Genomic DNA, 15344 nt, shown 5'->3' with positions numbered 1-15344 from the left:
TATATATTTTCATATATAAAGTATACATGAAACATACTATACATACACACACGATAGTTATAGTACGAATTTCTCTTAGTTCATTAAAAGAAAGGTTTGTGTTAATACTGTTTGGACAATTAAATGCCTATATCTTGTACTCCAAATAACTAATTTAAAGATAATAATATGTAATGTATTAACTATTGTTGCCCTCTTGTTATCTTGTTTTGAAATTTCATTTTACTTTTACAAAATGAGGTATGGGTATAAATTAGCTAATGTTTTCATATGGAAATTCTGCCTTTAACAACAGTCTGATTACTGTTTTAATAAAAAGTGCCCCTAAGGAAAGCAGGTGGTTCCTGGTGTATGTTGTCTCAGTGTTTGAACTATCCTAAGCATACATTTCCCTGAATCAAATTAGGAGCCAAAGTATAAATAGGTATATGCAAAAGCATGATTTCATTTCTATAAAAAAGTGTAATAACCAGCTTTTAATGAAAACTAAATAGTAAAACATTGCTAATTACAGTGGTAACCTGGTTCATAAACTTAATTCTTTCCATAACTGGTCACAAACCAAACTGGATGAGAACTGAATCAAATCACCCCACAAGGTCAATTTTGAACCTAATCTTTGAGTGTGGTTCAGTTTGCATACAATTCACTTTGGGACCACAACCGTGGAAAGAGTTAAGAGTATGAGCTGAGGTGTCAATGTACTGTGCCTTCTTTCCAGAGGTGGACTGTCACCAGCATCTTAGCCAGCTCAGCTACCCCTGTTGCCATCACCGCCTATAAGCTGGTGTTGATCTGGCTCAGTGAGAGCACCTGGACAACCTGGTAGGATGCCAGCCTGTGCCCAGCAGTCCATGAAGAGGCAGGTGGGCAGGTGTTGCAAGATGCCATGAACTTGATATCTCCTTCAGCTTGGTCAATAGCGCAATCCAGACCCTCTAGACACACTGGATGCCGCCCTCGGGGGATGGCTGCCCGTGGTGAGAACTTGGCATCTGACTGGCCTTCATAAGGCAAAACCGCTGCCATGCACGGTGAGGCTCCGAGGCAGGCCTGAAGGCGCTCCTACAGTGTCCCACCACCTCTGCTGGAGCTTGACCATCCCTCCTACAGCAACACCAATAAGGATCATAGGTACGAAGACCTCACTGAAGATCAGCTGCCTTTCTGTGAGAGTCTGATAGACACTACTGTCAGAACACTGCCCTTCAGGAATGAGGAAGTTGTCCCCCAGATCAAGGAGAGGGGTTTTGATCACAGCCCACAGCAACAGCCTCCAGGAAACAGTCAGGCATCTGGGAGGTATTACAGTTTGTGTCTAGTTGTCCCCTACAAAGCCTCATGCAGTCGTGAGGCAGACTTCTGGAGTCTGTGATTAACTCATGATCCACTGGGATTATGGATATGAGTGCGACACCCAGCCTGGGGCTGTTAGCCTGAATGCGACCTAGGGAAGACAGACTTGTTCTCTGGGCCACTGTTGCTGCTACTCCTCCCTTCTGCTCTTGCTGTTTTGCTGCCTTTTGCCGCCATGAACTGCTGCCTTCTGCCTCATGCCACTCTGCCTTGGAGCCAGCTGAATATGGCCTGAAACCTTCAGTAACTGTGAGCTAAAGAAACCTTTCCATCCTTCATTTTGAGTACCAGGTATCTGTCCCAGCAATGAGAGAAGAGTAACTGAGACAGAAGCCCTCTCTGAAGAAACTAGCATGGAGCGGAACCTGCCAACTGGCATCTGCACTATCTCTGAAATGGACAAGATCGTCAAGCTCATCAAGCCCATGCAGTTCCCAGAGGACGAAGAGACCGCATACAAAGCAAAGGAAGCTGTGGCTGCCCAGGGCAGGGCCACCAGGTAGTCTGCTGCCCACATCCACCCGTCCTCTGCACCTCTCCCCGGCACTTGTCACACTGATCCCATCAGTAGGCATCTCGTGCTGTGGCTGCAGACAGGAATCAGTGGCTCCACTTTCAGGTTAGCATTCTGGCTCCTGAACCCACTTTCTTAATTGAATCTAGTCACAATAGTACTACTATAACACAAGTTCTCAGGCAAAGCCCAGGGAAGGCTCTTATCTAGGAGAGTTGAGAGGTAGGGATTCTGTTTTATCCAGGTGCATCTGCTTTGTTCACTAAGTACCTGGTTGAGTAGGGGCAGGAATAACGATGCCAAGGCCCGAGCAGTGAGGACAGGCCCAAGCACACTGTGCTCCCAGGAGCAGGAGCCAGCCCTGTACTCCGATATAGTCAGGTCACGGTCAGTGAGCTCTCAGTACTCCAGTGGGAGATGAATGGAAACTGCATGGTGATTAAAAACAATAATGTCCTCGGTCACCCTAGAGGAGCTGGCTCCAGAAGGTTGGGATTAATCCTGAATTAATTTTACGTTAAATATTTCTACAAAAGAAAAATTAGGTATCTAAACAAAAACTCCTCTGGGGCGTTCAACCACTCCAAGTGGTGGCTGAATAGTTCCACAAGTGGTCACCAGAAAATATGCCATTCCTCACAGAAGTACAGAATAACCTCTGGTCTCCATGCAGTAGGAATACATCGTGCTGTGTACCTTCGGATTCCTCGGCCTGTTTTTGGTAGCAGTGAAAAGGCCTCTTGATCATGTCTAAATGCATCTCACCATGTCTAATTTCTAAATCACGCGCCAGTTGGCTTGACCCTGCCACACTGCATCAGTACTTATTTTGAGCATAACTGTTAAGTCTTTTTTGTAGACCAGTATAATAAAGGAGTGGTGTGCAGTTAATAAAAAAACTTTCATTAGAATATAGATCTTTGGGTCAACCAAATAGCTCAGCAGATTAAAGCGCCTGCAAGCAGGTGCAGGGACTGAGGGGGGTGAGAGTTGATCCCAGGACCTGCCATGCCGGCCTCGCCCTCGGGGGACGCTGAGACAGCAACTGAGACTCGGCGGCCTGGTGGCGCACACCTGTAATCCCAGCTTTGGGGAGGCTGTAAACAAGCAGATCACTATGAGTCCAATCTAGTAGTGAGACCCTGAATACCCACCCTATAGACCCTTCTCTTAAAAAACACACACTAAAAAACAGAATATAGATCTTTAATATAGATCTTTATAATGTATTATGACCTAGGTGAGCAAAGAAATCCTCCAGTTATACATAATACTTAGTAGTGTATGATGAACAGAAACACACATGACTAGAAGAGGCTTTCTCAACATCTATAACACAATGACACCTGAATTCCATTTTCAAGCATTACGCCACGAAACTATAAACATCAGAGCAGCTTTTTACACCAACTGTTTGAATGAAAATATTGCCTCACTATTTCATTCTAAATATATGTATATGAATAAATTGATGATCAGTTAACTGGTATCATGGACTGATTTTGTCATCTCCAAAAATTTTATATTAAAGGATATTTAGAGATTGGGGGCCGGGGAGATGGCTCAGTGGAACAAGTGTTTCCCTGGCAAGAGCCAGGGCCTGAGTTCAATCCCCTTTAAAAAAAAAAAAAAAAAAAAAAAAAATTGGGCTGTTAGGGAAGTTACTGGGGTTAAATGAGGTCTCGAGAATGGCCGCACTAAAAAAAAAAAAAAAAGAATGGCAGCACTAACCCAAAAAGATCAATGACTTGTGGGCTTTGTTTTCTCTTAGAATATTTTTTAAAACCTTTGATGAACTTATTTGGCCATCATGAATTTCTTCAGTTGTTCTTTGTCATCTTGTGGTTGCTGCATTTGTTTCATGGTCCCAGTAGAAAGAAGCCACCAGGCAGAAGCAACATTAAAGAGCATGTTCATTCTCTCTGACTATCTGCACACGCACAAAGGGGCATGTGAGCAAAGAGCAGTAGGTCAGTGTTGTGCAATCCATCCAGCCTGCACTACTGTGTTACAGGAGCTCCAGCATGAGAACAACACAACCCTGAAAGCTAAGTGATCTTTACCCAGGTGACCGTGTATCATTCTTAACAATAATAATTTGCAGTGGCCAAATTGTTTCCATTAATATTTTAATCCACCTATGAGTTGCTATCTAATTGCTATCTCTAATGGCTATCTCTAGCTGCTATCTCTAATTACATACAAATGCATGTATTTCTATGCTGCCTAAAATTAATTTTGAACAGATATTAGATGAGAAATGCATTGTCTTGCTTTAGAAAAGTATATGTATATACTTTCATAAAAGACAACGTCTCAATTTTATAGCATATCTTATAGACCTTTGAATAGACACCTGGTGATCCTGGAAGGCTGCAGCATGATGACAGGGATCACCCATGAGAAAAGGAAAAGGGTTGTTATCACAAAAGAAGAACACTAAAATAACATTAGTTGATACATTCATTTTTCACATTATCTAGGCAACCAAAGATACAAAATCAAAAGAAACTAAGTTTTATTTAAAAAAAAAAAGAGCATAAAAAAATAATGGAAACCATAAATACTCAGTATAGGAAAGAAATGAAAGTATTTTATTTCTCCACTAACAGAATGCTGAGGATACATCAGTCTGAGTTGGAAATTTTCTTTCAAGCTTTCAAATATCTCACTCTAAGCTCTCTTTAATTTTCAATTTGTGTTGAGGAGTCCTCTGTGATCTGATGGCTTACTTTTATATGTGATTTATTCCTTTTCTCTAGCACAGTTTAACATTTTATTTTGTACTGAATTACTGGACTATTGACTATCATATATGCCTTGATGTAGATTTATTTTGGTCATGACTAATTCAAGTTCTATATGCATCACTTATATGTATATCAAATTCTTTGCCATACCTCGGAAGTTTTCTGGTATTAATTCTCTAAACAGGTTTTTTTGTAGTTTGTGCTAGCTCCTGCATTTTCTTTGACTCCAATCAGGCTTATGTTGTTCTTCTTTGCATCATCTTGCAATGTTTGGAAACAGATTCAAGTGGATACACAGGAAATTAAACATTTCATTGAAAGTTTGCAAAACTATATGAAACAAAGTGAAAATAGAATATCAAACATGGAAGACAGGATCATGATTAGTGATCATGAAAACAAAAATCTCTTAAAAATAGCAAAGGACCATGAAAAAAATACAATCACCACAAGATGACAAATAACAACTAAAGAAATTCAGAACAGCCAAATAAGTTCACTAAAGGTTTTAAAAGATATTCTAATAGAAAACAAAGCCCACAATTTTAAGAGTACCAACAGAAAGAAGTCACCGGGCAGAAGAAGCACTTAAACGGACGGGAAAGACAGGTGCTAATCACCAGGAAGATTATATGACAGAGACAAGCCAATACATAAACTTATTACCATGAATGTGAGTGGTCTCAAGCCACTGATCAGAAGCAATGGATTGGCAGAATAGAGCAAGAAATAAGATGCAACAACATGCTGCATTCAAGAAGAAAATTTAACTCAAAAAGAAACTGATAGACTGAAAGTCAAAGGATGAAAAACAATACTCCATGCAACCGGAATGTGGATAAAAGCAGGAATAGCTATTCTGTTCATAGACAACATAACTTTTTTTTAAAAGACTGAACAAAATATATAAAAAGGTCATAAATTTGTTAGTGGAAAATGGTAATAAGAAATAACAATCATATGTATATTTGCACCAAGCATAGAGAACCCAGCTGTATAAAACAAATATTAAAGAACAGCAAAAATCAAATAACTACTAAGGCAATCAAAAAAGAGAACTACAGGCCAATCTCCCTAATGAAAAAGATGTGAAAGTCCTCACAAGATACTAGCAAACAGAACGCAGTATACACCATAACCATGTAGAATTCATCCAAAGGATGCAGGTATAGTTCAAAATACGCAAACCAATACATGTAATATACCATATTAACAGAGCCAACGACAAAAGCCATATGATCATCCCAAAATATGCGGAAAAAGTACTTAAAATACATACATACATATATACATACATGCAGAACCAAGAATCAATGGAATGCATTAGAAGAGGAATAAACAACTACAAACACATTTAGCCACATTATCTTCCACAAAGGGGCAAATTGTGTTTATTAGAAGAATGATGCTAGAAAAACTGGCTTTTCATATGCCAAAGACTAAAATGACACCCATGTTTATCGCCATGTACTAAACTAAAATCTAACTGCTTCAAAGATTTAAATATTAAAACAGAAACATTAAATCTCTTGGCAGAGAGAACAGGTAGAACTCTTGATGGCACAGGCACAGGCAAAGAATTCCAGAACAAAACCACAACTGCACAGACAGTATACAAAAAAACCAACAACTAAAATATCATCTTATTAAAAAGCTTTTGTACATGGGGAGAAGACACTCTCTCAGGCTTTCACAGAGAGCACATTGGCCAAGCAATGGCCGTGACTCATCCACATGGCTGCACTGATAAAGGTTCTACAATCTGAGGTACAGGATCTCAGGACAAATCCTGAGGGCATTTCACTGACCTTCTCAGACCAAAAAGCTACAACTCTTGTTGCATAAGTCCTGCTTTACCTTGGTCTTAACCATCCAGTAGAAAAGTATGAAGATGAAATATAAGAAATAAAGCCATGCTGTTAAGTTGAGCTGTGGGGGACTCAGGTCAATAATTTCTGACATTGCCAGTTAAACAGAAGACCCAATGCTATTATGGGCTACTGGACTCTTTTAGAATATTTTGCTGAGTTTACACACCTATAATATTCAATAACGGAACTTAGAAAAAATGGGGTATACCTATGAATGTCCATTTTGTATCTGTGTATTCAACGTGGTTGGGATAGATATATAGTTGCATTCTCTTAATGAATAGAATGATTTGTTCTAATGGTGTTTGTAAATAGGATCACAAGTCCGCTTCTTATACAGCAATTAACCACTAAGAAGAATATATGCAGTGTATTATTTGTTGAAACTGTACTTCCGATTTGATTTGAAACGGTCTCATTGCTTCTGTTTATCAATAAAACTTTGAAAAAAAAAAGCTTTTGTACTGCAATAGCATGAAAAGACAACCCAAGGAGTGGGAAAAAGTCTTAAGTTGTTCCTCAGACAAAGGACTAATACCTAAAACACATAAAGAATTGAAAATATCTCAAGCCCCAAATTTTAAAGGCCCAATCCAGAAAAGGGCATCTGAAATGAAATGTACTTCTCAAATCAAGAAATTCAAATGGAAGGCTGCAGAGATAGCTCAGTTGTCTAAGTGCCTGCCTGGCAAGTTTAAAGACCAGGATTAGATCCCCAGTACCATACACCATACTGGCCCCAGACCCCTGGTGCGAATCCAAGCATGGTGGCGCGTGCCTGTAATCCCAGTGCTAGGGAGACTGAGATAGGAAGATCACTACAAGTCTACACTGTGTAGTGAGACTGTGTACGAAAGAGAGAGAGAGAGAGAGAGAGAGAGAGAGAGAGAGAGAGAGAGAGAGAGAGAGCGCTAGCCAGCCAGCAAGCATTTTAGTAAAAGAAAACAGGAAAAAACACAGCAGAGCTTGATCTACATAGGTGAAATGTTGTCTTAGAGAAGATGGAATCTAGTTAGCCAAGATTCCATCTCATTCCAGAAAGAATGGCTATTATCAACAAATTAACCAATAACAAATGTTGGTGGAGCTGTGGGGAAAAAGAACACTTCTCTACTACAAGTGGAAGTGTAGACTGGCGAATCCACTGTGGAAATCACCTCAGAGATTCCTCAAAAAGCTAGAACTAGAGCTTCATTTGACCCAGCCATTGCCATTCTTGGTATCTTCCTCCCCAAAATTAAAATGTAATACAAAAGTGATCCATGTGCACCCATGTTTATAGTAGTGAAATCTGTAAAAGCTAAATCTTGGAAACAACCCAAATACCCATGAACCAAGGAATGGATTTCAAAAAAGATGTGATTATTTTATACAATGGAGTACTGCTCAGCCACAAAAAAAGCATAAATCTGAGGCACTGATAGCTAAATGGATGGACCTGGAGAATATACTCTTGAAATAAATCAGACACATGTACAAACATTGCTTTTTCTCTAGTATGAGAAACTGAAAATGTAAATAAGAACCAAAATGTGTAACAGTAATTTGAAAATGCAACTGTTCATAAGGAAAGGGGAATGGAGAGGGAGTGGAAGGGGAAAGTAACAAATGAGAAAAATAATAAAATGGAAGCAAAGCTCTATAAATAAGAGGGGAAGTAGATCAAAGAGCAGGGATGGGGATGGGGAAAGAGGAAATAAGACGCATGGCGCAGACATACAAGCTGCCTGCTACACACGCTCCACCAGGAACCGCGGCACAGTCACAGCCGCGTGCATGATCACCAAAAGCCATTTGAGCTTGTATATCCTTGAAACTCATAGCCTATAATTATATTGTTTTTCTTTTCACATTACTTCCTTTTCATTTAAGTAAAAATTTTTTGATAAAAAAGTGAATTTCTTTAAAAGATCTATTCATTCATTGGTAGAATAAATGATATGTACCTTATTCAATATACTAAAAGGTGTTTTACTTCACCATTTTATTACAGTGATCGCTTCCTTTGATATAAATGTCCTTAATTTTCTTTTTTTTTTTGTAAAGATGCTCTAATTTACAATTGCTATGTTCTAGAATGTTCTTAACGCACAGAATAAAACTAATGAATTAAAATTTCACATTTGGAAAATATCATTTAGAACTAGCTTAAGAGAGAAATAATTTCATAAGACCATACATCATTTGTGTTAACTAAATATTCCTCAAATATGCAAAACATAGATACCCAACAAATTCAGTTAACTGCAACTAATTTGAGGTCTTGTTTCTTAAGCAAAGAAAGTTTTCATTCATACAAAATCAGAAATGCAAAGACTATAAGCAAAACAAATGCCTGCAGAAATGTTCCACCTGCGGTAGAGTAAGAGGCCCTGGAGTCTCGCTCCTGCCCTTACAGCATGCTACATGGTAGCTCCATGGGCTCTTTAAAAGGCTGACAGCACAACAATAAAATTCCTAACATACATATTTTTGTTTTGGTACAGCAAACAAAAGAAAACAGGAAAAAGCACAGCAGAGCTTGATCTATATAGGTGAAATGTTGTCTTAGAGAAAAACATTTGGCAAAGGCTGGTGAGATAGCTCAGTAGACTAAGTGCTTGCATAGGCAAGCACAGGTGTGTGCCACCATTCCTGACTGCTTAGGCAAGCACAGGGACCAGGTTTCCACCCCTGGTACCCCATGCCACACCAGCCTCCTCCCCTCCCCCAGCCATTGGGGCATCCTGAACCAGTGATTGAGTCCGGGCGTGGTGGCACGCACCTATATTCCCTGTGCTGGGAAGGCTGAAAACAGGAGGATCACCGTCAATCTGATCTGTGTAGTAAGACTCTATAAACCCTGTACTAAATACATTTTTAAAAATTACATATATAAAAAAGAAAACCGATAGATTAGCACTCAAAGTTGCCTGGGCACCTTGCCCTAAACATTCCCTATCCCTGGTTTCCTAGTTAACCTACACCAACCCCAATCCCAACCCTGCTCCACACTGTACTCTGGTCTCGGCTCACTTCCCCTTTACCCATGTTGGTCTCAGCTCACTCCCTTCTAACAAAATTAAACCACAAGGAAGATAAATGATGTCCACCTGGAACCTGGCTGTTCCAGCCCACAATCACCCTCCCTGAAACATCGTATAAAGTCTCCTGCTCCCCTTCATTGGCTGCTGTCTTGGTCCACTAGATAGTCAGCCTGCTTGATGCCCCCAGTAAATCTTCCTCGAGTCAGAATGCCTGGACTGGTTGATTGGGGGGTTCCTGCCTAACAAAAACCATTTGATGATCTGTACTGTGCAGCATACAAATACATAGTTTCGTAACATAGGTCTTCTGTTCATAAGAACTTAACATACATATTCTCAAACTCTCATTAATAGTCTGCCCAGTATATAACATACGTAAAAAGCCAGATTATAACCAGACTTATTGGTGAACATGGAACCAGAGCAAAATAAGTTTATTCAAGTATCATATGTTTATAGACCCCTATTTCAAAAGAGCTAAAACTTGGAAGCAGTCTGTATTTCCACCAACAAACAAATGGATAAAGAAAATGTGGTATTTATATACAGTGGAGTACTACTCTTCTATAAAGATAAACTTGACTCATTTGTAGGAAAACGGATGCACCTTGAGACCATAATGTTGGTTGAAATAAATCAGATACACACATTTAAATACCACAGTTTCTCCTATGTGAGAAACCCTAAGAATAAATAAAAAGCACAATAAAGAATAAATAATAGGAAGTAGGGAGACAGATTTTTCTTAAAAGGGGATCAAAAGATGCAGGGAGAGACAGGACAAAAAAAGAACTGGGATGTATCATGCACAGGCACCAACTCCACACCAAGAACATCAACATGGACTGCACTCAAGCGCAGAACAGAGAGGAGCAACAGAGGGGCGGAGCGAGGAGGAAGGAATGTGCTACGTACATGTACCAGCTCCCCTCAAAGAAGGTAAATACACATTACACAGGGTTAGTTACATATGAAATAAAAAATAGGTATCGTATAGTGTTGTCAAATTAGGTTATCCCACTATTTCTACAGAAAAAGTATCTACTGTGGGTGTGTGGGTGTGTGTGCACGCGCATTCACAAACTCAGAGCCTCAGAAGTACTATGCAAGCACTCTAATACTGAGCTACATTCCTAGCCCTAGAACATTTACATTCTTGAGTCATAGTAATCTCTGTTCTGTGCGGGCACTGCTAATCTTTGACCTGCAAGTATTTGCTCTTCCGTCTCTTGAATGGCCAAATCCTCCTATAACTTATAAATTTCTCCTTTTTTTCCCATTTATTATTTGATACAGGGTCTCACTATGCAGCTCAGATTTGTAGTGATCCTCCTATTTTCAGCCTACCCAGTGCTGGGATTATAGGCATGCGCCACCACACCCAGTTCCAGTCAATGGCTCAGTGCACCCTGGGGACAGGGCTAACCCATGTGGGACAGGGGATCAAACCCCTGTCCATGTGCCTGCCAAAACAGGCATTTAGTCCACTGAGCTATCTCGTCGGCCCAAACTTCTCCTTTAGAATCACTGATACGTACAACTATATTTTATCCAAACTTTACTCTGACGTGGGCAAAATACTGACTCTTTTAAGAGTCTAAGATAAATATGTATCTCTGCTTTAACCCATTGTGAGATTTTTCACAAACATGGAGGGGGATGGATATTCAATCATTTGCTGGCAAATAAATAAATAAATAAATCAGAAGAGCTAGGCTGGTTAGAAAACCAAAAGCGGTATAGAAATTTTATTGATTAGTTGTGCTACTTCATAACATTCACTGCTAACTATTGCATGCTTGCTATGAATCCTTTATAAACAGACAAACAGAACTATACTGTCTCTAAACAATCATATGAGTAGGTATTTTTAATTGCACAAATGGAAAAACATAGTCAGAAAGTCAATAAATAAGCCCAAAAGCGCGTATCTGCAGAGTCCATGAACACTTAAACAACAGAATAGCCTACTATACTGTGCCAAGAGAATTTCACTGCTTTTTCATATCTGAAAATACACATACACAGAGGCCCATTGTAAGGGAGCAGTGTGAGAACAGATGTTTTGCTAGTACCTCTCCTTCTACCACCTATCCGCTAAACAGAATGCACATCAACTCAAGAGAGTGACTGGATCAAAGTAACCAAATTCTACAACAAGAGTGTCTCTTCAGCCCACTCAAAACTATAGGATCTCCTTAGTTGCAAACTTTGAGGGGCGTGGGGGGTAGGAAGAACGCTATCTTATTCATTTGTATTAATTTTTGCAAATTAAAAAAAATTATTTTTAAAGGGCTGACCAAATAGTTCAGCAGATTAAAGTGCCTGTAAGCAGGCGCAGGGGCTGGAGGTTCGATCCCCAGGCCTGCCATGCCGGCCCCACCCCCAGGGCACACTAAGACTGCAATTGAGACTGTGCGTGGTGGCATGTGCCTGTAATCCCAGCTCTTGGGAGGCTGTAAACTGGAGGAACAGTACAAGTCCAATCTAGTAGTGAGAACCTGAACACACTGTAGACACTTCCCTAAAATACAAATAATAATAATGATAATAATAATAATAATTTAGGGCCTGTGAGATAGCTCAGCAGACTAGTGCCTGCTGCTTAGGCACGTGCAGGAACTGGGTTCCACCCCCAGCATCACATGTGAAGTGGGTCCTGTCCCTGGGGCATACTGAGCTAGCCAGAGTTCAGGAGCATGGTGTCACACACTTGTAATCCCAGCACTGGGGAGGCTGAAAACAGGAGGATCACAAACAGTCTGAGCTGCAAAGTGAGACCCTGTACCAAATACATTATTTAAGAAAAAGAAATTTGTTAGTACATGTTTGAGTTAGCTATTCACAAGCAAATGTTTGACCCTAGATTCATCTACCTTTCTATATGCTAAACTAAAATCAAAATGAATCAAAGACCTAAATGTTTAAGAGAAAACATTTAATCTGGTGGAAAAGTTTCCTTTCCTGATTTTCTTAAATAACTTTTTACCCTATAGTTTTCACTATGTCTCTGACAAGATTCCTAAAAATAAATTTCCTGTAGAACTTCATGACAGTTCTCCTTTTAATATAGTCTGTGAACTAAGAATGGCAGAAAGTGTACAGTCGTGTGACAGCAATGAAGAGTATATTTACATGAAATAACCAAAGCAAAGTTCATTAAAAAATTCCATATTCCAAGAGGTAGTATGACACTCTGCCAATTGCCAGGTCTTTGAAGTTCAAGTCCTTACTGTGAATGACCTCGGGCAAGTTAGATAGCTTCTCTAAGGCTCAGTTGTAAACTCATTAAATGGAACTAAGAATACCTACTAACACAGCTGTTATGAGGACTTAATGAAATTCTAAGTATATGTAAAGCATTTAGCACCTTACCTTAATGAAGTTCAATAAATGATAGATTACTAGTATAGTTTGGAAAATTTATGCTTTTAATTATATAAATAATGCTGCCTATAATGACAAATGATTAAACTAGAAACATGTGTCTCTAAGTCCTGAAGAGACAGCTAACGAACACCTGGAAACTCTACTGCGCCTATTTCAGGTACAAAGACTGCAAGAAACAAGAGAGCAAAAGCCTAGATGTAAGAGGGTCACAGGAGAACTTCTGCAGGCGATGCAAAAGCAGACTCACGCATTTCACCAACCCTGCACAAAACTTTGTAAGTAAAGCTTAGACCTGATGCAGCTTTCACAGACCTTCCCAAGAGTCCAGAGTCTACTGAAAATACCCAGGGTACATTTCCAAACCCCAACGTATCTGACCAGTATGTTCTAAAACTGTTCCTACTTCTCTCTCCTCACCCTTTGTCTCATATTCGAAAAAAAATCCCCTGCTAAAGTGCTAGCTAAGTACTACTTCAGAAGCTTGACTATCTTGTCTCTCAGGATTCCTTGACTAGATAAAAAATTGGTGTGCTTCCAGAAATTTAGGTACTCATATCAGGATAAAAACAACTCTAACTAATGTTATTTTTGGATGGGCTATTCTGGTCAGACTCTACTATACATATGTAAATAAAATACATTCTAAATTAAAGAATCTGGGCATTACATTTTGGCCCTAGCCTTCTAAGGTCAATTAAGACTCAGGACATATGAGAACTTGTACTGTAATGTCATGTAACTTGGTAGTATACCAAATTTTTTGATCAAGGAGATTATAGGGCCAAAAAGGAAAGTGATCGATGATGTAGAGTGTGCCTAAGGAGAGTCACATGGACAGAAAACATTCTCTCAGTCTTTAACAGAGAGCACATTGGCCAACCAATGGCCGTGACTCATCCACATGGCTGCACTGACAAAGGTTCCACAATCTGAGGTACAGGATCTCAGGATAAATCCTGAGGGGATTTCATTGACCTTATCAGACTCAAAAGCTACAACTCTTGTTGCACAGGTCCTGCTTTACCTTGGTCTTAACCAGCCAGCAGAAAAGTATAAAAAGGAAATATAAGAAGTAAAGCCATGGTGTCATGTTGAGCCGTAGGGGACTCAGGTCAACAATTTCTGACACTGCCAGTGAAGCGGAAGACCCAATACTATTATGGGCTATTGCACTCTTTTAGAATATTTTGCTGAGTTAACACACCTATAATATTCAAATAACGAAACTTAACCAAAAAAAGGGGATACAGATGAATGTCCATTTTGTATCTGTGTATTCAAAGTGGTTGGGATAGATATATAGTTACAGTCTCTTAATGAATAGAGGGATTTGTTCTAATGGTCTTTGTAAATAGGATATCATGTCTGCATCTTGTACAGCAATTAACCACTAGGAAGAATGTATGCAATGTGTTATTGAAACTGTCCTACCAATTTGATTTGAAACTGTCTCATTGCTATTTGTTTCTCAATAAAATTATGAAAAAAAAAGAATCTGGGCATTAAAAGAACTTCAAGTTTAATTAACATAATTATAAATGTATACATAAGACAGTAGTTAAGCAGAAAATAAATATAATAATAATTTCTACAACTGTTTTAAAACTGTAAAAATACCTTTAAATATTAAACATATTTAGAGTGAGCATTTCAGTTCATATAACACCACTGTATGTATAAAAGAAATATTCTTTAACATTAAATTGTAATATTCTGAACAGACGTTTCTTTTTTTAAAATGTATTTGGTTGTTATAGGGTCTCACTATGTAGCTTGGACTCATCATGGTGACCTCCTGTTTTCAGCATCCCCAGTACTGGGACTACAGGCGTGCGCCACTACACCTGGATTCTGTGGCCAGCTCAGCACACCCTGCGGGCAGGGCAGGCACAGCACATGATGCCACATGCCAGGACTGAGCCACGGTTGCTGCGCTTGCCTAAGCTTGCCCAAGCAGGTACTGTAGTCCACTGAGCCATCTCACCAGCCCCATGAACAGATGTTTCTGATTAGTTTGATAGCAACACTGCCACAGATCATATTACGGATCCTTTACAGAAATTGGCCTTCATTGTAAGATTCATTTTTATACTGTTTTATTAATAAATCTTCATCTCTGAGGAGTCAATATTTTGTTCTACACTAAGAGAAAAAACATTTTAAATTCCTAAATTAGTTACATTTTTAGAACAGTGCCACTGTTCACCTTTTTATAGTCCTGAAGTAGTGTGCAATTAATTAATTTTTGAAATTCCGAACTTGTAAAAATTGTATCAAAAATATATAGACATGTATTACTAATATGTATTACTAAAAACTAAGTCATAATGTTTCAGAAATTCCATGTTACTTCATGTGCTGCTTCAGATGTTCCGCCAACAACCGAAACAGAGCACCCTGCAGTCCTGTGGAAGGAAGCGCGCGCACACCCCTCCTC

General features: G+C 39.3%; 1 protein-coding gene and 1 pseudogene across 1 annotated transcript in view; one reads left to right on the top strand and one right to left on the bottom strand.

The window, feature by feature from the left end:
- LOC105742382 overlaps window positions 1–1859 on the top strand; it is an 11210-nt pseudogene extending 9351 nt beyond the window's left edge.
- Tmem135 (transmembrane protein 135) overlaps window positions 1–15344 on the bottom strand; it is a 260617-nt gene that overhangs the window by 86799 nt on the left and 158474 nt on the right. The window lies entirely within an intron of this gene.

The sequence above is a fragment of the Octodon degus genome, unplaced genomic scaffold (genome assembly GCF_000260255.1).
Source record: "Octodon degus isolate 3935 unplaced genomic scaffold, OctDeg1.0 scaffold00049, whole genome shotgun sequence".
In the NCBI taxonomy this organism is placed as follows: Eukaryota; Metazoa; Chordata; class Mammalia; order Rodentia; family Octodontidae; genus Octodon; species Octodon degus.
This window is presented reverse-complemented; position numbering and strand designations above follow the sequence as displayed.